Here is a 24361-nt window from a genome sequence, read left to right on the forward strand (position 1 = left end):
CTCAAAATTCTCCAAGCCAGGTTTCAGTAATATGTGAACTGTGAACTTCCAGATGTTCAGGCTGGTTTTAGAAAAGGCAGAGGAACCAGAGATCAAATTGCCAACATCTGCTGGATCATGGAAAAAGCGAGAGAGTTCCAGAAAAACATCTCTTTGTGCTTCATTGACTATGCCAAAGCCTTTGTGTGTATCACAGTCAACTTTGGAAAATTCTGAAAGAGATGGGAATACCAGACCACCTGACTTGCCTCTTGAGAAACCTGTATACAGGTCAGGAAGCAACACTTAGAACTGAACATGGAACAACAGACTGGTTCCAAATAGGAAAAGGAGTATGTCAAGACTGTATACTGTCATCCTGCTTATATGCAGAGTACATCATGAGAAACGCTGGTCTGGAGGAAGCACAAGCTGGAATCAAGATTGCCGGAAGAAATATCAATAACCTCAGATATGCAGATGACACCACCCTTATGGCAGATGAAGAGGAACTCAAAAGCCTCTTGATGAAAGTGAAAGATGAGAGTGAAAATGTTGGCTTAAAGCTCAACATTCAGAAAACAAAGATCATGGCATCTGGTCCCATCACTTCATGGGAAATAGATGGGGAAACAGTGTCAGACTTTATTTTTTGGGGCTCCAAAATCAGCAGCCATGAAATTAAAAGACGCTTACTGCTTGGTAGGAAAGTTTTGACCAACCTAGGTAGCGTATTAAAGAGCAGAGACATTATTTTGCCAACAAAGGTCCGTCTGGTCAAGGCTATGGTTTTTGCAATGGTCATGTATGGATGTGAGAGTTGGAATGTGAAGAAAGCTGATCGCCGAAGAATTGATGCTTTTGAACTGTGGTGTTGGAGAAGACTCTTGAGAGTCCGTTGGACTGCAAGGAGATCCAACCAGTCCATTCTAAAGGAGGTCAGTCCTGGGTGTTCATTGGAAGGACTGATGCTAAAGCTGAAACTCCAATACTTTGGCTACCTCATACTCATTGGAAAAGACTCTGCTGCTGGGAGGGATTGGGGGCAGGAGGGGAAGGGGCTGACAGAGGATGAGATGGCTGAATGGCATCAACAACTCAATGGAGGTGAGTTTGAGTGAACTCCGGGAGTTGGGATGGACAGGGAGGCCTGCTGTGCTTCTTTTCATTGGGTTGCAAAGAGTTGGACACGACTGAGCGACTGAACTGAACTGAATAGAGGACTTAAAAATTAAAAAACAATTTTTTTTTTAAAGAATGATAATAGTAAAAATATATCTAGGACTTTCTCTGGTGTTGTGAACAGTGTGGTGTCAGTTCATTTTCAGATAGTCCTTGATCCAGTTTATACTTCTCAAGATCCATAGGCCCCTTCCTATGTAGTCAGTGTTAACTACAGGGTTTTAATCTACTGCATCTGTCACTTCCAAGGTGGTTCCCTCCTGTTTTAGCTTCTGTTTGCTGGTCTCTTCAGTGTCTAATTTCCGCCCTGACACAAGGGGGCGGTGGTGGACACCTTTTTAGGCTAACTTGTTTAATTGTGCTATGGGGAGGGAGGACCACTGCAAACAAATAACACTGGCATGTGCTCGCAGTGTCTTGGCCACAGTGCGTTTGCCCTCGCTCACGGCATATGTACTTTCCCTGTCTACACTGATTAGGCTCTAAGTTGCCCTGCTGGGAACTGTCTGAGGCCGGCCCTGCGTTGTATGCACTTCCCAGGTCTAAGCTGCTCAGGTTCAGGTACTCGGGTACTCCACAAAGGCACAGACTCGGTTGGGCTTGTGTTTTGTGCCCTTCCCAGGTCGGAGCAGCTCAGGTGGGTGCTTGGCGAGCGCAGTCACTGCAACTTATTGCCTTCCTGGTCCCTGCTGCTCGGTTTTCTGGGTGTACAACTGGCGAACCTTCTCAGGTGTGCCATGTGTCTCTTTGGGGGAGCTGATCTCTGGCTGCAACCCTCCCGTGGATGTCGACTGTCCAGAATCCCAAGAAGTCTTGGTTAGCAATGAAGCCTGCTTGCAGTTTGGTAGATGATGCCTTTCTGGGGCCTCGATTGCCCCCTTCCAGCTCTGGCTCCCCTCGCCTGTCTGTCTCCAGTGGGGATTGGCCGGTCCCCATCCGGCTAGCTCTGCTCAGTCCTTTGTTCTGTGAGTGGGCCTGGTCGTGTCTTAAGTTAGGGCTTTTCGCAAGGTAACTATCCCACAGTCTGCTTTACTATCTCAAGTTAGTTCCCTCAGATTGCCCTCTGGGCATTCAGGCCCGGTCCTTACTCTAAGCAATGCAGCCTGCACCTCCCTGCCCAGCCCCTGCTTGCTAGTGGTGGACTCCAGCGTCTGCTCTGCTTCTCCGCTGGGAGTTACCATTGGGCATGTAATCTGTGGGTTTTAATTATTTCTTTATTTTTCCTCCAGGTTATTTTGCCCTGTGAGGTTCCAAGACTCTCCACAGACTCGCCAGTGAGAGTGTTTCCTGGTGTTTGGAAACTTCTCTCTTTTTTAAGACTCCCTTCCTGGGATGGATCTCCATCCCTACCTTTTGTCTCTCTTTTTATCTTTTATATTTTTTACTATCTCCTTTTGAAGACAGTGGGCTGCTTTTCTGGGTGCCTGATGTCCTCTTCCAGAATTCAGAAGTTGTTTTGTGGAATTTACTCAGTGTTCAAATGTTCTTTTGATTAATTTGTGGGTGAGAAAGTGGTCTGCTTGTCCTATTCCTCTGCCATCTTAGGACTGCCTCCCCACTCCAGTATTCTTGTCTGGAGAATCCTATGGACAGAGGAGCCTGGCAGGCTATGGTCCATAGGGTTGCAAAGAGTTGGACATGACTGAAGCAACTTAGCACGCATGCAATCTCCTTATTAGTGATCAGACTATTCATATTTTCTATTTATTCATGATTCAGTCCTGGAAAGTTGTATGTTTCTAAGAATTTATCCATTTCTTCTGAGATCAAATTTGTTGACGTCTAATTGTTTGTGGTACTCCCTTATTATCCATTGCATATTTGTGGTATTAGTTGTAATGTCACCCCATTCATCTCTGATTTTATTTGATCCCCTCTAAACTCGATGGACATGAGTTTGAGTGAACTCCAGGAGTTGGTGATGGACAGGGAGGCCTGGCGTGCTGTGGTTCATGGGGTCGCTAAGAGTCGGACACGACTGGGCGACTGAATGAACTGAACTGAACTGAACTCTTGGTGAGTCTAGTTAAAGGTTTGTCAGAGGAGATCTTTTTCACTTTGTTTTCAAAAGTCAGGCTGTGGAGCAGGACAAGAAATCATTTGAATGGTAGTGTCAACTCCCTTTCTTAGTCTGAAACTATGTTTTCCCTGTAAATACAGATATTAGGGACAAGTTTTCTTTTCAATCTACATGATAATGTCCTGGAGGTCAGAAGGAAATAATTCCTTCATAACCCAGCTCACTTCCAGGCAGAGTAGGCACTCAGGTATATGAGGGAGGGTAAAGTCCAGGAAATTAAAAGATGCTTGGAAGGAAAGTTATGACCAACCTAGATAGCATATTAAAAAGCAGAGACATTACTTTGCCAACCAAGGTCCGTCTAGTCAAGGCTATGGTTTTTCCCATGGTCATGTATGCATGTGAGAGTTGGACTGTGAAGAAAGCTGATCGCCGAAGAATTGATGCTTTTGAACTGTGGTGCTGGAGAAGACTCTTGAGCGTCCCTTGGACTGCAAGGAGATCCAACCAGTCCATTCTAAAGGAGATCAGTCCTGGGTGTTCATTGGAAGGACTGATGCTAAAGCTGAAACTCCAATACTTTGGCCACCTCATGCGATGAGTTGACTCACTGGAAAACAGTCTGATGCTAGGAAGGATTTGGGGGTGGGAGGAGACGGGGACGACAGAGAATGAGATGGCTGGATGGCATCAACAACTCAATGGAGGTGAGTTTGAGTGAACTCCAGGAGTTGGTGATGGACAGGGAGGCCTGGCATGCTGTGATTCATGGAGTCGCAAAGAGTCAGACACGACTGAGCAACTGAACTGAACTGAACTGAACTAAAAGTCCTTAGATCACAAAGACAACAGTTTAGTAAAAAGATGTCTTCAAAACCCAAATCTTTGAAATCTTGACTTTTGACTAATTAGCTTTGTGAGCTTGAATAAAGGAAGCTGAGGGAAAAACCTAGTCTACAGGGCCCTTTTTATCACAATAAATGCTAATCACAACCATTCTTTGTATTTCACCGCCCTTTGAAGACCTATCAGCATGTCACAGCATGTCACAAAGATCTAGATCTCAGGTCTCACCAGCTGAAGGTGTCATGAAACTTCCTCTCAAAGACTGAGAGTTAGAACTGTCATCTGTTCTGTGGTCCTCCTGAAGCCAGCTCCCATATCCTATATGTAAATCTTGTCTTATGTAGGAATCCCTACGCCATCAGTAAAGGTCTCTGCATCAAGCTTTCAGCTTGGGGCCTTAGGCTGCTCTTGCCACAATAGACTTCAAGGTATACATATGACTATCATATTAAACCCATGGTGAAACAAATACTAAAGAAAGAAAGATGAAACAAATACTAAATCTGTATGGTGTTTGGTTCCACAGGGCAGGGTACAGTCTCAGTGGGAACAGAGAGGGTACAAGTTAGAAAAAATGGATGGAGTAGTCTATACTTACACTCACTTTGAGTCTATGCAAATAAACATTCTCTTCTCCCTTGGTGACTTGATACTGTGATAAACCCAAGTACTTGTTTTTCTGATGCTAGTCTGGAAACTTAATGGGTGTTTCTTCACCTCCTGTTTTTCTGCTTGGTGTTCAGAACTTCTAAGAGGCAACCTACTAGGTCTGGGGTTTGCAAATTATGACTTTTTTCTTTTTTTTGGTAAAGTTTTGTTGGAACATAGTCATGCATATTATTTGTGTGTTGTCTGTGGCTACTTTTGTAATGAAACAGCGAATTAAGTATCTGTGATAGAGACATGGCCTGCAAATGTAAAATACTAACTGTTCCTTTAAGAAAAAGTGTGTCAACCACGGTAGGACTACACTTCTCATTTAGGGCAATGGATTATATGACTGGACATCAAGGCAAGGCACCTCTGAAGGTGAGCTTCAGTTCAGTTCAGTTGCTCAGTTGTGTCTGACTCTTTGTGACCCCATGGGCTGCAGTACGCCAGGCCTCCCTGTCCTTCACCAACTCCCGCAGTTTATTCAAACTCATGTCCATTGAGTCAGTGATGCCATCCAACCATCTCCTCTTCTGTTATCTGCTTCTCCTCCTGCCTTCAATCTTTCCCAGCATCAGGGTCTTTTCCAAGAAGTCAGTTCTTCACATCAGGTGGCCAAAGTATTGGAGTTTCAACTTCAGCATCATTCTTCCAATGAATATTCAGGACTCATTTCATTTAGAATTGACTGGTTGGATCCCCTTGCAGCCCAAGAGATTCTCAAATGTTCTCCAACACCGCAGTTCAAAAGCAACAATTCTTAGGCATTCAGCTTTCTTTCTATAAAGAAAACTCTCATATTCATACATGACCACTGGAAAAACCATAGCCTTGACTAGATGGACCTTTGTTGGCAACATAATGTCTCTGCTTTTTCATATGCTGTCTAGGTTGGTCATAGTTTTTCTTCCAAGGAGCAAACATCTTTTAATTTCATGGCTGCAGTCACCATCTGTAGTGATTTTGAAGCCCAGAAAAATAAAGTCAGTCACTGTTTCCATTGTTTCCCCTTCTATTTCCCATGAAGTGATGGGACTGGATGCCATGATCTTAGTTTTCTGAATGTTGAGCTTTAAGCCAACATTTTCACTCTCCTCTTTCAATCAAGAGGCTCTTTAGATCTTCTTCACTTTGCCATAAGGGTGGTGTAGTCTGCATATCTGAGGTTGTTGGTATTTCTCCCAGCAGTCTTGATTCCAGCTTATGCTTCTTCCAGCCCAGTGTTTCTCATGATACATTCTGCGTATAAGTTAAATAAGCAGGGTGACAGTATACAGCCTTGACATACTCGTTTCCAGATTTGGTACCAGTCTATTTTTCCATGTCCAGTTCTAACTGTTACTTCTTGACATGCAAACAGATTTCTCAGGAGGCAGGTCAGGTGGTCTGGTATTCCCATCTCTTGAAGAATTTTCCACAGTTTGTTGTGATCCACACAAAGGCTTTGGTGTAGTCAATAAAGCAGAAGTAGATGTTTTTCTGGAAGTCTCAATGATCCAGTGGATGTTTTCACTTTGATCTCTGGTTCCTCTGCCTTTGCTAAAACCAACTTGAACTTCTGGACATTCATGGTTCATGTACTGTTGAAGCCTGGCTTGGAGAATTTTGAGCATTACTTTGCTAGTGTGTGAGATGAGTGCAATTGTGCGGTAGTCTGAGCATTCTTTGGCATTGCCTTTCTTTGGATTGGAATGAAAACTGACCTTTTCCAGTCCTGTGGCCACTGCTGAGTTTTCCAAATTTGCTGGCATACCGAGTGCAGCACTTTCACAGCATCATCTTTTAGGATTTGAAATAGCTCAACTGGAATTCCATTGCCTCCACTAGCTTTGTTTGTAGTGATGCTTCCTAAGGCCCACTTGACTTCACATTCCAGGATGTGTGGCTCTAGGTGGGTAATCACACCATTGTGGTTGTCTGGGTCATGAAGATCTTTTTGCATAGTTCTTCTGTGTATTTTTACCACCTCTTCTTAATATCTTCTGCTTCTGTTAGGTCCATAACATTTATGTCCTTTATTGAGCCCATCTTTGCATGAAATGTTCCTTTGGTATCTTTAAATTTCTTGAAAAGATCTCTAGTCTTCCCCATTCTATTGCTTTCCTCTATTGCTTTACATTGATCCCTGAGGAAGGCTTTCTTATCTCTCCTTGCTATTCTTTGGAACTCTGCATTGAAATGGGTATATCTTTCCTTTTCTCCTTTGCCTTTTGCTTTTATTCTTTACTCAGCTATTTGTAAGGTCTCCTCAGACAACCAATTTGCCCTTTTGCATTTCTTTTTCTTCGGGATGGTCATTGCCTCCTGTTCAATGTTATGAACCTCTGTCCATAGTTCTTCAGGCACTCTATCAGATCTAATCTAAACAAGGTTGTGGTCCATGTGATCAGTTTGATTGATTTTCTGTGATTGTGGTTTTCATTCTGTCTGCCCCCTGATGGATAAGGATAAGAGGTTTATGGAAGCTTCCGATGATGGGAGAGACTGACTGAGGGGAAACTGGGTCTTGTTTTCATAGGCAGGGCCATGCTCAGTAAATCTTTAATCCAATTTTCTGTTGATGGGAGGGGCTGTGTTCCCTCCCTGTTGTTTGACCTGAGGTTAAACTATGGTGGAGGTAATGAAGATGACAACCTCCTTCAAGAGGTCCCATGCACACACTGTCACACTCAGTACCCCCGACCCTGCAGCAGGCCACCACTGACCTATGCCTCTGCCAGAAACTCCTGGACACTCATGGGCAAGCTTGGGTCAGTCTCTTGTGAGGACCTGCTTCTTTCTCCTGGGTCCTGGTGCACAGGTTTTATTTGTGCCCTCCTAGAGTCTGTTTCGGGCTGCGCAACCAACCACGCATAGAAGCGTGGCTGAGAGGAGCTACCCCATACCCGATGTCAGAGGCAGCAGCCAAGAGAAGCTACCCCACGTCCAAGTGGCGGTGGCTTTGTGGGTGCACGAGGTCTGAGAGGAGCTACTCCACGTTCAAGATCAGGAGGGGCGGCCGTGAGGAGATACACCTCGTCCAAGGCAAGGTGCAGCGGCTGCGCTTTGCTGGAGCAGCCGTGAAGAGATACCCCAAGACCAAGGTAGTTCAGTTCAGTTCAGTCGCTCAGTCGTGTCCGACTCTCCGCGACCCCATGAATCACAGCACGCCAGGCCTCCCTGTCCATCACCAACTCCCGGAGTACACTCAAACTCATGTCCACAGAGTCGGTGATGCCATCCAGCCATCTCATTCTCCGTCGTCCCCTTCTCCTCCCGCCCCCAACCTTTCCCAGCATCAGAGTCTTTTCCAGTGAGTCAACTCGTCGCATGAGGTGGCCAAAGTATTGGAGTTTCAGCTTTAGCATCAGTCCCTCCAATGAACATCCAGGATTGATCTCCTTTAGAATGGACTGGTTGGATCTCCTTGCAGTATAAGGGACTCTCAAGAGTCTTCTCCAACACCACAGTTCAAAAGCATCGATTCTTCGGCGATCAGCCTTCTTCACAGTCCAACTCTCACAACCATACATGACCACGGGAAAAACCATTGCCTTGACTAGACGGACCTTGGTTGGCAAAGTAATGTCTCTGCTTTTTAATATACTATCAAGGTTGGTCATAACTTTCCTTCCAAGGAGCAAGCGTCTTTTAATTTCATGGCTGCAGTCAGCATCTGCAGTGATTTTGGAGCCCCAAAAAACAAAGTCTGACACTGTTTCCACTGTTTTTCCATCTATTTCCCATGAAGTGATGGGACCAGATGCCATGATCTTCGTTTTCTGAATGTTGAGCTTCAAACCAACCTTTTCACTCTCCTCTTTCACTTTCATCAAGAGGCTTTTGAGTTCCTCTTCACTTTCTGCCATAAGGGTAGTGTCATCTGCATATCTGAGGTTATTGATATTTCTCCCAGCAATCTTGACTCCAGCTTGTGCTTCTTCCAGCCCAGCGTTCCTCATGATGTACTCTGCATATAAGTTAAATAAGCAAGGTGACAATATACAACCTTGACGTACACCTTTTCCTATTTGGAACCAGTCTGTTGTTCCATGTCCAGTTCTAACTGTTGCTTCCTGACCTGCATACAGGTTTCTCAAGAGGCAGGTCAGGTGGTCTGGGATTCCCATCTCTTTCAGAATGTTCCACAGTTTATTGTGATCCACACAGTCAAAGGCTTTGGCATAGTCAATGAAGCAGAAATAGATGTTTTTCTGAAACTCTCTTGCTTTCTCCATGATCCAGCGGATGTTGGCAATTTGATCTCTGGTGCCTCTGCCTTTTCTAAAACCTGCTTGAACATCTGGGAGTTCACGGTTTATATATTGCTGAAGCCTGGCTTGGAGAATTTTGAGCATGACTTTGCTAGCGTGTGAGATGAGGGCAATTGTCCGGTAGTTTGAGCATTCTTTGGCATTGCCTTTCTTTGGGATTGGAATGAAGACTGACCTCTTCCAGTCCTGTGGCCACTGCTGAGTTTTCCAAATCTGCTGGCATATTGAGTGCAGCACTTTCACAGCATCATCTTTCAAGACTTGAAATAGCTCAACTGGAATTCCATCACCTCCACTAGCTTTGTTAGTAGTGATGCTTTCTAAGGCCCACTTGACTTCACATTCCAAGATGTCTGGCTCTAGGTCAGTGATCACGTTATCGTGACTATCTTGGTCGGGAAGATCTTTTTTGTACAGTTCTTCTGTGTATTCTTGCCACCTCTTCTTAATATCTTCTGCTTCTGTTAGGTCCATACCATTTCTGTCCTTTATCGAGCCCATCTTTGCATGAAATGTTCCCTTGGAATCTCTAATTTTCTTGAAGAGGTCTCTTGTTTTTCCTATTCTGTTGTTTTCCTCTATTTCTTTGCATTGATCACTGAGGAAGTCTTTCTTATCTCTCCTTGCTATTCTTTGGAACTCTGCATTCAGATGCTTATATCTTTCCTTTTCTCCTTTGCTTTTCGCTTCTCTTCTTTTCACAGCTATTTGTAAGGCCTCCTCAGACAGCCATTTCGCTCTTTTGCATTTCTTTTCCATGGGGATGGTCTTGGTCCCTGTCTCCTGTACAATGTCACGAACCTCCATCCAGAGTTCATCAGGCACTCTATCTATCAGATCTAGTCCCTTAAATCTATTTCTCACTTCCACTGTATAATCATAAGGGATTTGATTTAGGTCATATCTGAATGGTCTAGTGGTTTTCCCTACTTTCTTCAATTTCAGTCTGAACTTCGCAATAAGGAGTTCATGATCTGAGCCACAGTCAGCTCCTGGTCTTGTTTTTGCTAACTGTATACAGCTTCTCCATCTTTGGTTGCAAAGAATATAATCAGTCTGATTTCGGTGTTGACCATCTGGTGATGTCCATGTGTAGAGTCTTCTCTTGTGTTGTTGGAAGAGGGTGTTTGCTATGACCAGTGAATTCTCTTGACAAAACTCTATTAGCCTTTGCCCTGCTTCATTCCGTGCTCCAAGGCCAAATTTGCCAGTTACTCCAGGTGTTTCTTGACTTCCTACTTTTGCATTCCAGTCCCCTAGAATGAAAAGGACATCTTTTTTGGGTGTTAGTTCTAAAAGGTCTTGGTAAGAGAAACCCAAATAAGATGGTAGGCATTGCGAGAGGGCATCAGAGGGCAGACACACTGAAATCATAATCACAGAAAACTAGTCGATCTGATCACACAGACCACAGCCTTGTCTAACTCAATGAAACTAAGCCATGCCGTGTGGGGCCACCCAAGATGGGCGGGTCATGGAGGAGAGGTCTGACAGAATGTGGTCCACTGGAGAAGGGAATGGCAGACCACTTCAGTACACTTGCCTTGAGAACCCCATGAACAGCATGAAAAGGCAAAATTATAGGATACTGAATGAGGAATTCCCCAGGTCAGTATGCTACTGGAGATCAGGGGAGAAATAACTCCAGAAAAAATGAAGGGATGGAGCCAAAGCAAAATAAATACCCAGTTGTGGAGGTGACTGGTGATAGAAGCAAGGTCCAATGCTGTAAAGAGCAATATTGCATAGGAACCTGGAATGTTAATTCCATGAATCAAGGCAAATTGGAAGTGTTCAAACAGGAGATGGCAAGAGTGAACGTCGACATTCTAGGAATTAGTAAACTAAAATGGAAGGGAATGGGTGAATTTAACTCAGATGACCATTATATCTACTACTGTGGGCAGAAATCCCTTAGAAGAAATGGAGTAGCCTTCATGGTCAACAAAAGAGTCTGAAATGCAGTACTTGGATGCAATCTCAAAAACGACAGAATGATCTTTGTTCGTTTCTAAGGCAAACCATTCAATTTTACAGTCATCCAAGTCTACCCCCCAACCAGTAACACTGAAGAAGCCGAAGTTGAATGGTTCTATGAAGACCTACAAGACCTTTTAGATGTAATACCCAAAAAAGATGTCCTTTTCATCATAGGGGACTGGAATACAAAAGTAGGAAGTCAAGAAACACCTGGAGTAACAGGCAAATTTGGCCTTGGAGCACGGAATAAAGCAGGGCAAAGGCTAATAGAGTTTTGCCAAGAGAACGCGCTGGTCATAGCAAATACCGTCTTTCAAAAACACAAGACTCTGCGCATGGACATCACCAGATGGTCAACACCAAAATCAGATTGATTATATTCTATGCAGCCAAAGATGGAGAAGCTCTATACAGTTAGCAAAAACAAGACCAGGAGCTGACTGTGGCTCAGATCATGAACTCCTTATTGCCAAATTCAGAATTAAATTGAAGAAAGTAGGGAAAACCACTAAAGCATTCAGGTATGACCTAAATCAAATCCCTTATGATAATACAGTGGAAGTGAGAAATAGATTTAAGGGACTAGATCTGATAGATAGAGTGCCTGATGAACTATGGACGGAGGTTCGTGACATTGTACAGGAGACAGGGACCAAGACCATCCCCATGGAAAAGAAATGCAAAAAAGCAAAATGGCTGCCTGAGGAGGCCTTACAAATAGCTGTGAAAAGAAGAGAAGCGAAAAGCAAAGGAGAAAAGGAAAGATATAAGCATCTGAATGCAGAGTTCCAAAGAATAGCAAAGAGAGATAAGAAAGCCTTCCTCAGTGATCAATGCAAAGAAATAGAGGAAAACAATAGAATAGGAAAGACAAGATATGTCTTCAAGAAAATTAGAGATACCAAGGGAATATTTTATGCAAAGATGGGCTCGATAAAGGACAAAAATTGTGTGGACCTAACAGAAGCAGAAGATATTAAGAAGAGGTGGCAAGAATACACAGAAGAACTGTACAAAAAAGATCTTCATGACCAAGATAATCACGATGGTGTGATCACTGACCTAGAGCCAGACATCTTGGAATGTGAAGTCAAGTGGGCCTTAGAAAGCATCACTACAAACAAAGCTAGTGGAGGTGATGGAATTCCACTTAAGCTATTTCAAATCCTGAAAGATGATGCTGTGAAAGTGCTGCACTCAATATGCCAGCAAATTTGGAAAACTCAGCAGTGGCCACAGGACAGTAAAAGGTCAGTTTTCATTCCATTCAAAGAAATGCAATGCTAAAGAATGCTCAAAGTACCACACAGTTGCACTCATTTCACACGCTAGTAAAGTCATGCTCAAAATTCTGCAAGCCAGGCTTCAGCAGTACGTGAACCGTGAACTCCCAGATGTTCCAGCTGGTTTTAGAAAAGGCAGAGAAACCAGAGATCAAATTGCCAACATCCGCTGGATCATCGAAAAAGCAATGAGTTCCAGAAAAACATCTATTTCTGCTTCATTGACTATGCCAAAGCCTTTGACTGTGTGGATTACAAGAAACTGTGGAACATTCTGAAAGAGAAGGGAATCCCAGACCACCTGACCTGCCTCTTGAGAAACCTGTATGTAGGTCAGGAAGCAACAGTTAGAACTGGACATGGAACAGCGGACTGGTTCCAAATAGGAAAAGGTGTACATTAAGGTTGTATATTGTCACCCTGTTTATTTAACTTATATGCAGAGTACATCATGAGAAACACTGGGCTGGAAGAAGCACAAGCTGGAATCAAGATTGCTGGGAGAAATATCAATAACCTCAGAAATGCAGATGACACCACCCTTATGGCAGAAAGTGATGAACTAAAGAACCTCTTAATGAAAATGAAAGAGGAGAGTGAAAAAGTTGAAGCTCAACATTCAGAAAACTAAGATCGTTGCATTTGGTCCCATCACTTCATGGGAAATAGATGGGGAAACAGTGTCAGACTTTATTTTGGGGGGCTCCAAAATCACTGCAGATGCTGATTGCAGCCATGAAATTAAAAGACGCTTACTCCTTGGAAGGAAAGTCATGACCAACCTAGATAGCATATTAAAAGCAGAGACAGAAGGAACAAGATGGTGGAGGAATAGGACGGCGAGACCACTCTCTCCCCCACAAAAATAATCAAAAGGACATTTGAACGTGGAGTAAAGTCCACAAAACAACTTCTGAATGCTGGCAGAGGACATCAGGCACCCAGAAAAGCAGCCCATTGTCTTCGAAAGGAGGTAGGAAAGAACATAAAAGATAAAAAGAGAGACAAAAGAAGTAAGGACGGAGCTCTGTCCTGGGAAGGGAGGCTTTAAAAAGAGAGAAGTTTCCAAACACCAGGAAACACTCTCACTGGCAAATCTGTGGTGAGCCTTGGAAGCTCAGAGGGCCACGTAACCAGGAGGAAAAAGAAATAATTAAAACCGACAGATTACCCACCAAATGGTAACTCCCAGTGGAGAAGCAGTGCAGATGCCTGCATAGGCCATTAGCAAGCGGGGGCTAGGCAGGAAAGAGCCGGCTGAACTGCTTAGAGAGAGGACTGGGCTTGAATGCCATGAGGGCAGTCTGAGAGAACTGGGGATAGCAAAGCAGACTGGGATAGCTTTCCCACGAAAAGGCGGAAAGCTCTAACCTAAGACCCCGCCAGCCCTGCTCACAGAGCAAAGGACTGAGCAGAGCGAGCTGGCTGCGGTTGGCCCACCCCCCATCCCCTGCCGAGACAGGCAGGGAAGTCAGCCAGAGCCGGAGGGGGAAACCGCGGCCCCAGAAAGGCATCCAATACAAACTGCAGGCAGGCTTGTTGCTAATCAAGACTTCTTGGGCTCCAGCCGGTCGATATCCGCCTGAGAAGGTATGCTGGTTGTACACCCAGAAAACCGAGTGGCAGGGACTGGGGAGAGGATAAGTCGCAGTGACCGCGCTCGCCAAACACCTGGTCACCTGAGCTGCTTGGACTGGGGAAGGCACAAAACGCAGGCCCAACCAAGTCTGTGCCTTTGTGGAGTACCCGAGAACCTGAACTTGAGCCGCTCAGACCTGGGAAGTGTATACAACCCAGCACCGGCCTCGGACAGTTCCTGGCAGAGCAACCTAGAGCCTGTGCAGTTTAGACTGGTACAGCACACGCACTATGAGCGGGGGCAAACCCAGTGTGGCTGAGACGCTGCGAGCACTCCCCACAGACCCCAGAGATATTCGTCTGCAGTGTTCCTCCCTTCCCAGAGCAGGACTGAACAACTGAGCCTTAAAAAGTGTCCACCCGCACCCTAGTGTCAGGGCGGAAATTAGACACTGAAGAGACCAGCAGACAGAAGCTAAAACAGAAGGAACCACCTTGGAAATGACAGAGTAGTCTAGAGGCTACTCCAAGAATAAGACCAAAAACCAGAGGCAAGAGGCTTAAGCCCGAATCCTGAAAACACCAGAGAACTCCTGACTCCAGGGAACATTAATCGATAGGAGCTCATCAAATGCCTCCATATCTACACTAAAACCAAGCACCACCCAAAGGTCAACAAGTTCCAGAGCAAGACATACCACGCAAATTCTCCAGCAACTCAGGAAACTAGCCCTGAGCTTCAATATACAGGCTGCCCAAAGTCACTCCAAACCCACTGACATCTCATAACTCATTACTGGACACTTCATTGCACTCCAGAGAGAAGAAATCCAGCTCCACCCACCAGAACAGTGACACAAGCTTCCCTAACCAGAGAAACTTGACAAGTCACCCGCCCAACCCCACACACAGCGAGGAAACTACATAATAAAGAGAACTCCACAAACGGCCAGAAGAGGGAAAGGCCACCCCAAGCAAAGCAATATAAGAAAGATGAAGAGACAGTGAAATACCCAGCAAGTAAGGAACAAGATAAATGCCCATCAACACAAACAAAAGAGGAAGATATAGGGAATCTACCTGATAAAGAATTTTGAATTTTGGTGGTGAAAATGATTCAAAATCTTGAAAGCAAAATGGGGTTACAGATAAATAACCTGGAGAAAAGGATTGAGAAGATGGAAGAAAGGTTTAATAAGGACTTAGAGGAAATAAAAAAGAGTCAATATACAATGAATAATGCAATAGATGAGATCAGAAACACTCTGGAGGGAACAAACAGTAGAATAACAGAGGCAGAAGACAGGATAAGCGAGCTAGAAGATAGAATTGTAGAAATAAATGAAACAGAGAGGAAAAAAGAAAAACGAATTAAAAGAAATGAGGACAATATTAGAGACCTCTGGGACAATGTTAAACGCTCCAACATTCGAATCATAGGAGTCCCAGAAGAAGAAGACAAAAAGAAAGACCATGAGAGAATACTTGAGGAGATAATAGTTGAAAACTTCCCTAAAATGGGGAAAGAAATAATCACCCAAGTCCAAGAAACCCAGAGAGTCCCCAACAGGATAAACCCAAGGTGAAATACTCCAAGACACATATTAATCAAATTAACAAAGATCAAACACAAAGAACAAATATTAAAAGCAGCAAGGGAAAAGCAGCAAATAACACGCAAGGGGATTCCCATAAGGATAACAGCTGATCTTTCAACAGAAACTCTTCATGCCAGGAGGGAATGGCAAGACATACTTGAAGTGATGAAAGAAAATAACCTACAGCCCAGATTACTGTACCCAGCAAGGATCTCACTCAAATATGAAGGAGAAATCAAAAGCTTTACAGACAAGCAAAAGCTGAGAGAATTCAGCATCACCAAACCAGCTCTCCAACAAATGCTAAAGGATCTTCTCTAGACAGGAAACACAGAAAGGGTGTATAAACTCAAACCCAAAGCAATAAAGAAAATGGTTACGGGATCATTCAGTTCAGTTCAGTTCAGTTCAGTCGCTCAGTCATGTCCGACTCTCCGCGACCCCACGAATCACAGCACGCCAGGCCTCCCTGTCCATCACCAACTCACGGAGTTCACTCAAACTCATGTCCATAGAATTGGTGATGCCATGCAGCCATCTCATTCTCTGTCGTCCCCTTCTCCTCCTGCCCCCAACCTTTCCCAGCATCAGAGCCTTTTCCAGTGAGTCAACTTGTCACATGAGGTGTGAGATATATAAATGGAAAGAATCTATTCATTGATAAATATAACTCTCAAAATGTCAGTGTCCTGAATGTCATAATTATTTAATTCTAATATGTAGCAATTAGCAAATTTTACCATAAGAATTAATTTTTCATACAGCTAGATAATTAATGACTTTACTATCATCCCCTAAATTAATGTAATGCTCAATCTTTCAAGCTTGGATGAAAACTTCCTTTTGGAAAAAAGAAATGCTTCAATTCAAAACTGTAGGAGTATTATATGTTATGTCTCTTATTTGAAAATGCAATTTTTCAAGAGTATATTCTTTAATTATATTTTAAAGTATGACTGCATCTATACAGGAAACACAGTGAAACTCATTGCCAATTTATTCCAAAACTCATTTTTTTGGGCAAATGGACCATAACTTAGAAATAGCAGTTCATTACCAGTATCCATGACTGTCTGAAAAGAAATTTCCTATATGTAGAATGATATTAATTTCCAAGGATAGAAAAATTTTAAGTCTAAACTATAGCATACCTCTCTGAAACAATGAATATGTATTCAATTTTATAAAAATAGATATGTGCACTAGTAGTGTTATTTTATTCTATGCAAGCCAAATATTCTTTCAAATAATAAATAAGCCACAGGTATATTTAATAGAAGAAAAATTCCTTAAAATATTTATTATATTAAATATTCATTTCAAATATTTATTAAATAGTTATTAATTAAAATAAATTATTTATTTATTTATTATTAAATATTTATTCTCTAGTTACTATTTGTATACTTTCTAATAAGGAACCAACATAGTGTTTAAAAATACAGACACATTCAGGGACCCAAGACATGTAGTAAACTCTGTGCTCATTGCTAAGATGATAATAAAAGTACATTTCTCATAAAATTATTAGCACGATAAAATAAGTTTGTATATAAATCCTTAAAGATGTCATATATATGTATAACTCCAGAAAAAAACTTATGATTATTATTAATGGTTTATGTAATACAATTTTATCACTGACATTTTCACAAATCCAGTTATAAAACTAGGGAAAGAGTACATGAAAACAACGCATTTTAATGTCATGTGCCATGAAAATTAAGCAGATATCTTATGGCAGACAAATGTGCATGCTGAGTATTACCAGCATACTCATTAAAGCTTCAATATTCTAGCTAACTCGCTGTGAAGGAAGTTCATTAGTCTGACCCTGTAAGACATCTTTACTCCCAGAGTGTCACACAAAGACTTTTCCATCCCAATTGTGGAATAGCTATTAATTTGTTTGGCATAAAGTAATTCATGGTGAAGAAATTTAGTGGGAAAACAGTAAATAAATTGCAAGTTTGGCTTTTTCTTACCCATTTCAACTCAACTCCTTTCTTCTATTTAGTACTAATGCATAATGGCTTAACTGAACAAAGTGACACTGATAATCATCTAGCTTAAATATTGCATTGGAAGAGTACTCACTAGTGGAAGTCCTGAATGTCATACATTATTGTTCTAAAAATGCACTCCAAAACTTTTGACAGGAGATATGAGAAAAGCTCTTTAAAACTGGCTTTCACTAAACAGAAATTCAGAGCTGAGCTGTGTTCAGTTCAGTTCAGTTCAGTCACTCAGTCGTGTCCGACTCTCCGCGACCCCATGAATCACAGCACGCCAGGCCTCCCTGTCCATCACCAACTCCCGGAGTTCACTCAAACTCATGTCCACAGAGTTGGTGATACCATCCAGCCATCTTATTCTCTGTCGTCCCCTTCTCCTCCCGCGCCAACCTTTCCCAGCATCAGAGTCTTTTCCAGTGAGTCAACTCGTCGCATGAGGTGGCCAAAGTATTGCAGTTTCAGCTTTAGCATCAGTCCTTCCAATGAACACCCAGGATTGATCTCCTTTAGAATAGACTGGTTGGATCTCCTTGAAGTCCAAAGGACTCCCAAGAGTCTTCTCCAACACCACAGTTCAAAAGCATTAATTCTTCGGCGATCAGCTTTCTTCACAGTCCAACTCTCACATCCATACATGACCATGGGAAAAACCATAGCCTTGACTAGATGGACCATGGTTGGCAAAGTAATGTCTCTGCTTCTTAATATGCTATCTAGGCTGGTCATAACTTTCCTTCCAAGGAGTAAGCGTCTTTTAATTTCATGGCTGCAATCAGCATCCGCAGTGATTTTGTAGCCCAAAAAAATACAGTCTGACACTGTTTCCACTGTTTTTCCATCTATTTCCCATGAAGTGATGGGACCAGATGCCATGATCTTTGTTTTCTGAATGTTGAGCTTCAAGCCAACCTTTTCACTCTCCTCTTTCACTTTCATCAAGAGGCTTTTTAGTTCCTCTTCACTTTCTGCCATAAGGGTAGTGTCATCTGCATATCTGAGGTTATGATATTTCTCCCAGCAGTCTTGATTCCAGCTTGTGCTTCTTCCAGCCCAGCGTTCCTCATGAGGTACTCTGCATAGAAGTTAAATAAGCAAGGAGACAATATACAGCCTTGACGTACTCCTTTTCCTATTTGGAACCAGTCTGTTGTTCCATGTACAGTTCTGACTGTTGCTTCCTGACCTGCATACAGGTTTCTCAAGAGGCAGGTCAGGTGGTCTGGTATTCCCTTTTCTTTCAGAATTTTCGACAGTTTATGGTGATCCACACAGTCAAAGGCTTTGGCATAGTCAAAGAAGCAGAAATAGATGTTTTTCTGGAACTCTCTTGCTTTCTCCATGATCCAGTGGATGTTGGCTATTTGATCTCTGGTTTCTCTACCTTTTCTAAAACCTGCGTGAACATCTGGGAGTTCACGGTTCACATATTGCTGAAGCCTGGCTTGGAGAATTTTGAGCATGACTTTACTAGCGTGGGAGATGAGTGCAATTGTGCGGTAGTTTGAGTATTCTTTGGCATTGCCTTTCTTTGGGATTGGAATGAAGACTGACTTTTTCCAGTCCTGTGGCCACTGCTGAGTTTTCCAAATTTGCTGGCATATTGAGTGCAGCACTTTCACAGCATCATCTTTCAAGATTTGAAATAGCTCAACTGGAATTCCATCACCTCCACTAGCTTTGTTAGTAGTGATGCTTTCTAAGGCCCACTTGACTTCACATTCCAAGATGTCTGGCTCTAGGTCAGTGATCACGTTATCGTGACTATCTTGGTCGTGAAGATCTTTTTTGTACAGTTCTTCTATGTGTTCTTGCCAACTCTTCTTAATATCTTCTGCTTCTGTTAGGTCCATACGATTTCTGTCCTTTATTGAGCCGATCTTTGCATGAAATGTTCCCTTGGAATCTCTAATTTTCTTGAAGACATATCTTGTTTTTCCTATTCTGTTGTTTTCCTCTATTTCTTTGCATTGATCACTGAGGAAGGCTTTCTTATCTCTCCTTGCTATTCTTTGGAACTCTGCATTCAGATGCTTATATCTTTCCTTTTCTCCTTTGCTTTTCGCTTCTCTTCTTTTCACAACTATTTATAAGGCCTCCTCAGACAGCCATTTTGCTTTTTTGCATTTCTTTTCCATGGGGATGGTCTTGGTCCCTGTCTCCTGTACAATGTCACGAACCTCCGTCCAGAGTTCATCAGGCACTCTATCTATCAGATCTAGTCCCTTAAATCTATTTCTCACTTCCACTGTATAATCATAAGGGATTTGATTTAGGTCATATCTGAATGGTCTAGTGGTTTTCCCTACTTTCTTCAATTTAATTCTGAATTTGGCAATAAGGAGTTCATGATCTGAGCCACAGTCAGCTCCTGGTCTTGTTTTTCCTAACTGTATAGAGCTTCTCCATCTTTGGCTGCAAAGAATATAATCAATCTGATTTCGGTGTTGACCATCTGGTGATGTCCATGTGTAGAGTCTTCTCTTGTGTTGTTGGAAGAGGGTGTTTGCTGTGACCAGTGCGCTCTCTTGACAAAACTCTATTAGCCTTTGCCCTGCTTTATTCCGTGCTCCAAGGCCACATTTGCCTGTTACTCCAGGTGTTTCTTGAGTTCCTACTTTTGCATTCCAGTCCCCTATGATGAAAAGGACATCTTTTTTGGGTGTTAGTTCTAAAAGGTCTTGTAGGTCTTCATAGAACCGTTCAACTTCAGCTTCTTCAGCATTACTGGTTGGGGCATAGGCCTGGATTACTGTAATATTGAATGGTTTGCCTTGGAAATGAACAGAAATCATTCTTTCGTTTTTAAGATTGCATCCAAGTACTGCATTTCGGACTCTTTTGTTGACCATGATGTCTACTCCATTTCTTCTAAGGGATTCCTGCCCACAGTAGTAGATATAATGGTCATCTGAGTTAAATTCACCCATTCCAGTCCACTTTAGTTCACTGATTCCTAGAATGTCTATGTTCACTCTTGCCATCTCCTGTTTGACCACTTCCAATTTGCCTTGATTCATGGACCTAACATTCCAGGTTCCTATGCAATATTGCTCTTTACAGCACCGGACCTTGCTTCTATCGCTGGTCACATACACAACTTGGTATTGGTTTTGCTTTTGCTCCATCCCTTCATTCCTTCTAGAGTTATTTCTCCACTGATCTCCAGTAGCATACTGGTCACCTACCAACCTGGGGAATTCCTCATTCAGTATCCTATCATTTTGCCCTTTGATACTTATCAATAATTACCTTAAACATAAATGGGTTGAATGCCCCAACCAAAAGACAAAGGCTGGCTGAATGGATACAAAAACAAGACCCCTATATATATTGTCTACAAGAGACCCACCTCAAAACGAGGGACACATACAGACTGAAAGTGAAGGGCTGGAAAAAGATATTCCATGCAAATAGAGCTCAAAAGAAAGCAGGAGTAGCAGTACTCATATCAGATAAAATAGACTTTAAAACAAAGTCTGTGAAAAGAGACAAAGAAGGAAAGTACATAATGATCAAAGGTTCAATCCAAGAAGCAGATATAACAATTATAAATATTTATGCACCCAACATAGGAGCACCGCAATATGTAAGACAATTACTAACAAGTATGAAAGGGGAAATTAACAACAATGCAATAATAGTAGGAAATTTTAACCCCCCACTTACATCTATGGATAGATCAACTAAACAGAAAATTAACAAGGAAACACAAACTTTAAATGATACAATAGACCAGTTAGACCTAATAGATCTCTATAGGACATTTCACCCCAAAACAATGAATTTCACCTTTTTCTCAAGTGCACATGGAACCTTTTCCAGGATAGATCACATCCTGGGCCATAAATGTAGCCTTGGTAAATTCAAAAAAATTAAATCATTCCAAGCATCTTTTCTGACCACAATGCAGTAAGATTAGATCTCAATTACAAGAGAAAAACTATTAAAAATGCCAACATATGGAGGCTGAACAACACGCTGCTGAATAATGAACAAATCATAGAAGAAATCAAAAGAGAAATCAAAATATGCATATAAATGAATGAAAATGAAAACACAACAACCCAAAACCTCTGGGACACTGTAAAAGCAGTGCTAAGAGGGAAGTTGATAGCAATACAGCACACCTCAAGAAACAAGAAAAAAGTCAACTAAATAACCTAACTCTACATCTAAAGCAACTAGGAAAGGAAGAAATGAAGAACCTCAGGGTCAGTAGAAGGAAAGAAATCGTAAAAATTAGGGCAGAGATAAATGCAAAAGAAACAAAAGAGACCATAACAAAAATCAACAAAGCCAAAAGCTGGTTCTTTGAGAAGGTAAATAAAATTGACAAACCACTAGCCAGACTCATCAAGAAACAAAGGGAGAAGAACCAAATCAATAAAATTAGAAATGAAAAATGGAGAGATCACAACCAACAACACAGAAATGCAAAGGATTATTAGAGAATACTATCAGGAATTATATGGCAATAAAATGAATAACCTGGAAGAAATGGAAAAATTCCTAGGAAAGTAAACCTTTCCAAAACTGAACCAGGAAGAAATAGAAAATCTGAACAGACCCATCACAAGCATGGAACTAGAGGCTGTAATCAGAAATCTTCTAGCAAACAAAAGCCCAGGTCCAGACGGCTTCACAGCTGAATTCTACCAAAAATTTAGAGAAGAGCTAACACCTATTCTACTCAAACTCTTCCAGAAAATTGCTGAGGAAGGGAAACTTCCAAACTCATTCTATGAGGCCACCATCACCCTAATCCCAAAACCTGGTAAAGATCCCACAAAAAAGAAAACTACAAGCCAATATCACTGATGAACATAGATGCAAAAATCCTTAACAAAATTCCGGCAATCAGAATCCAACAACACATTAAGAAGATCATACATCATGACCAAGTGGGCTTTATCCCAGGAATGCAAGGATTCTTTAATATCCGCAAATCAATCAACGTAATACACACATTAACAAACTGAAAATTAAAAATCATGATAATCTCAATAGATGCAGAGAAAGCCTTCGACAAAATTCAACATCCATTTATGATAAAAACCCTCCAGAAAGTGGGAATAGAAGGGACATACCTCAACATAATAAAAGCTATATATGACAAACCCACAGCAAACATTATCCTCAATGGTGAAAAACTGAAAGCATTTCCCCTAAAGTCAGGAACAAGACAAGGGTGCCCACTTTCACCACTACTATTCAACATAGTTCTGGAAGTTTAGGCTACAGCAATCAGAGCAGAAAAAGACATAAAAGGAATCCTAATTGGAAAAGAAGTAAAACTTTCACTGTTCGCTGATGACATGATCCTCTACACAGAAAACCCTAAAGACCCTACCAGAAAACTACTAGAGCTAATCAATGAATATAGTAAAGTTGCAGGATATAAAATCAACACACAGAAATCCCTTGCATTGCTATACACTAATAATGAGAAAATAGAAAGAGAAATTAAGGAAACTATTCCATTCACTGTTGCAACGAAAAGAATTAAATACTTAGAAATATATCTACCTAAGGAAACAAAAGACTTGTACATAGAAAACTATAAAACACTAAGAAAGTAATCAAAGAGGACACTAATAGATGGAGAAATATATCGTGTTCATGGATTGGAAGAATAAATATTGTAAAAATGAGTATACTACCCAAAGTAATTTATACATTCAATGCAATCCCTATCAAGCTACCAACGATATTTTTCACAGAACTAGAACAAATAATCTCACAATTTGTACTGAAATACAAAAAACCTCAAATAGCCAAAGCAATCTTGAGGAAGAAGAATGGAACTGGGGGAATCAACCTGCCGGACTTCAGGCTCTACTACAAAGCCACAGTCATCAAGACAGTATGGTGCTGGCATAAAGACAGAAATATAGATCAATGGAACAAAATAGAAAGCCCAGAGATAAATCCACGCACCTATGGACACCTTATCTTTGTCAAAGGAGGCAAGAATATAAAATGGAGAAAAGACAGTCTCTTTAACAAGTGGTGCTGGGAAAACTGGTCAGCCACTTGTAAAAGAATGAAACTAGAACACTTTCTAACACCATACACCAAAATAAACTCAAAATGGATTAGAGAGCTAAATGTAAGACCAGATTCTATAAAACTCCTGGAGGAGAACGTAGGCAAAACACTCCGACATAAATCCCAGCAGGATCCTCCAAAACCCACCTCCCAGAATATTGGAAATAAAAGCAAAAATGAACAAATGTGACCTAATTAAAATCAAAAGCTTCGGTACAGCAAAGGAAACTATATGCAAGGTGAAAAGACAGCCTTCAGAATGGGAGAAAATAATAGCAAATGAAGCAACTGATAAAGGATTAATCTCCAAAATATACAAGCAGCTCCTGCAGCTCAATTCCAGAAAAATAAATGACCCAATCAAAAAATGGGCCAAAGAACTAAACAGACATTTCTCAAAAGAAGACATAAAGATGGCTAACAAACACATGAAAAAATGCTCAACAGCGAGAGACGCCTGGCTCCCGGCGGCGCAGACGCGAGAGACGCCCGGCTCCCGGCGGCGCAGACGCGAGAGACGCCCGGCTCGCGGCGGCGCAGACGCGAGAGACGCCCGGCTCCCGGCGGCGCAGACGCGAGAGACGCCCGGCTCCCGGCGCAACCGACCACGTGCAGAATCGTGGCTGAGAGGAGCTGCCCCGCGCCCAGGGTTAGGGCGGTGGCCGGGAGGAGCTGTGCCACGTCCGGGGGGCGGTGGCTGCTTGGGCACCGGAGGGCCGGGAGGAGCTGATCCACATTCAAAGCAGGAGGGGCGGCCTTGAGGAGATACCCCTCGTCCAAGGTAAGCTGCAGCGGCTGCGCCTTGCTGGAGCAGCTGGGAAGAGATACTCCACGACCAAGTGGAATATAAGAATCCAGTGTTCTGGGGAGGAAGGAACAAGACGGCGAGACCACTTTCTTCCCCACAAATTCATCAGAAGAACATTTG

At 42.3% G+C, this 24361-nt stretch overlaps 1 long non-coding RNA gene across 1 annotated transcript in view; it reads left to right on the forward strand.

Annotated features, from left to right (window-relative positions):
- Window positions 1-1096: 1096 nt before the first annotated feature.
- The window catches only part of LOC129535843 (uncharacterized), a 37323-nt gene continuing 14058 nt past the window's right edge, over window positions 1097-24361 (forward strand). The window contains exon 1 of the long non-coding RNA XR_016037594.1: window positions 1097-7761. This is a non-coding gene — a long non-coding RNA (uncharacterized LOC129535843). The remainder of the gene's footprint in view (window positions 7762-24361) is intronic.

The sequence above is a fragment of the Moschus berezovskii genome, chromosome 6 (assembly GCF_049115385.1).
Source record: "Moschus berezovskii isolate FMDL1 chromosome 6, NW_MosBer_1.0, whole genome shotgun sequence".
NCBI classification, from domain to species: Eukaryota; Metazoa; Chordata; class Mammalia; order Artiodactyla; family Moschidae; genus Moschus; species Moschus berezovskii.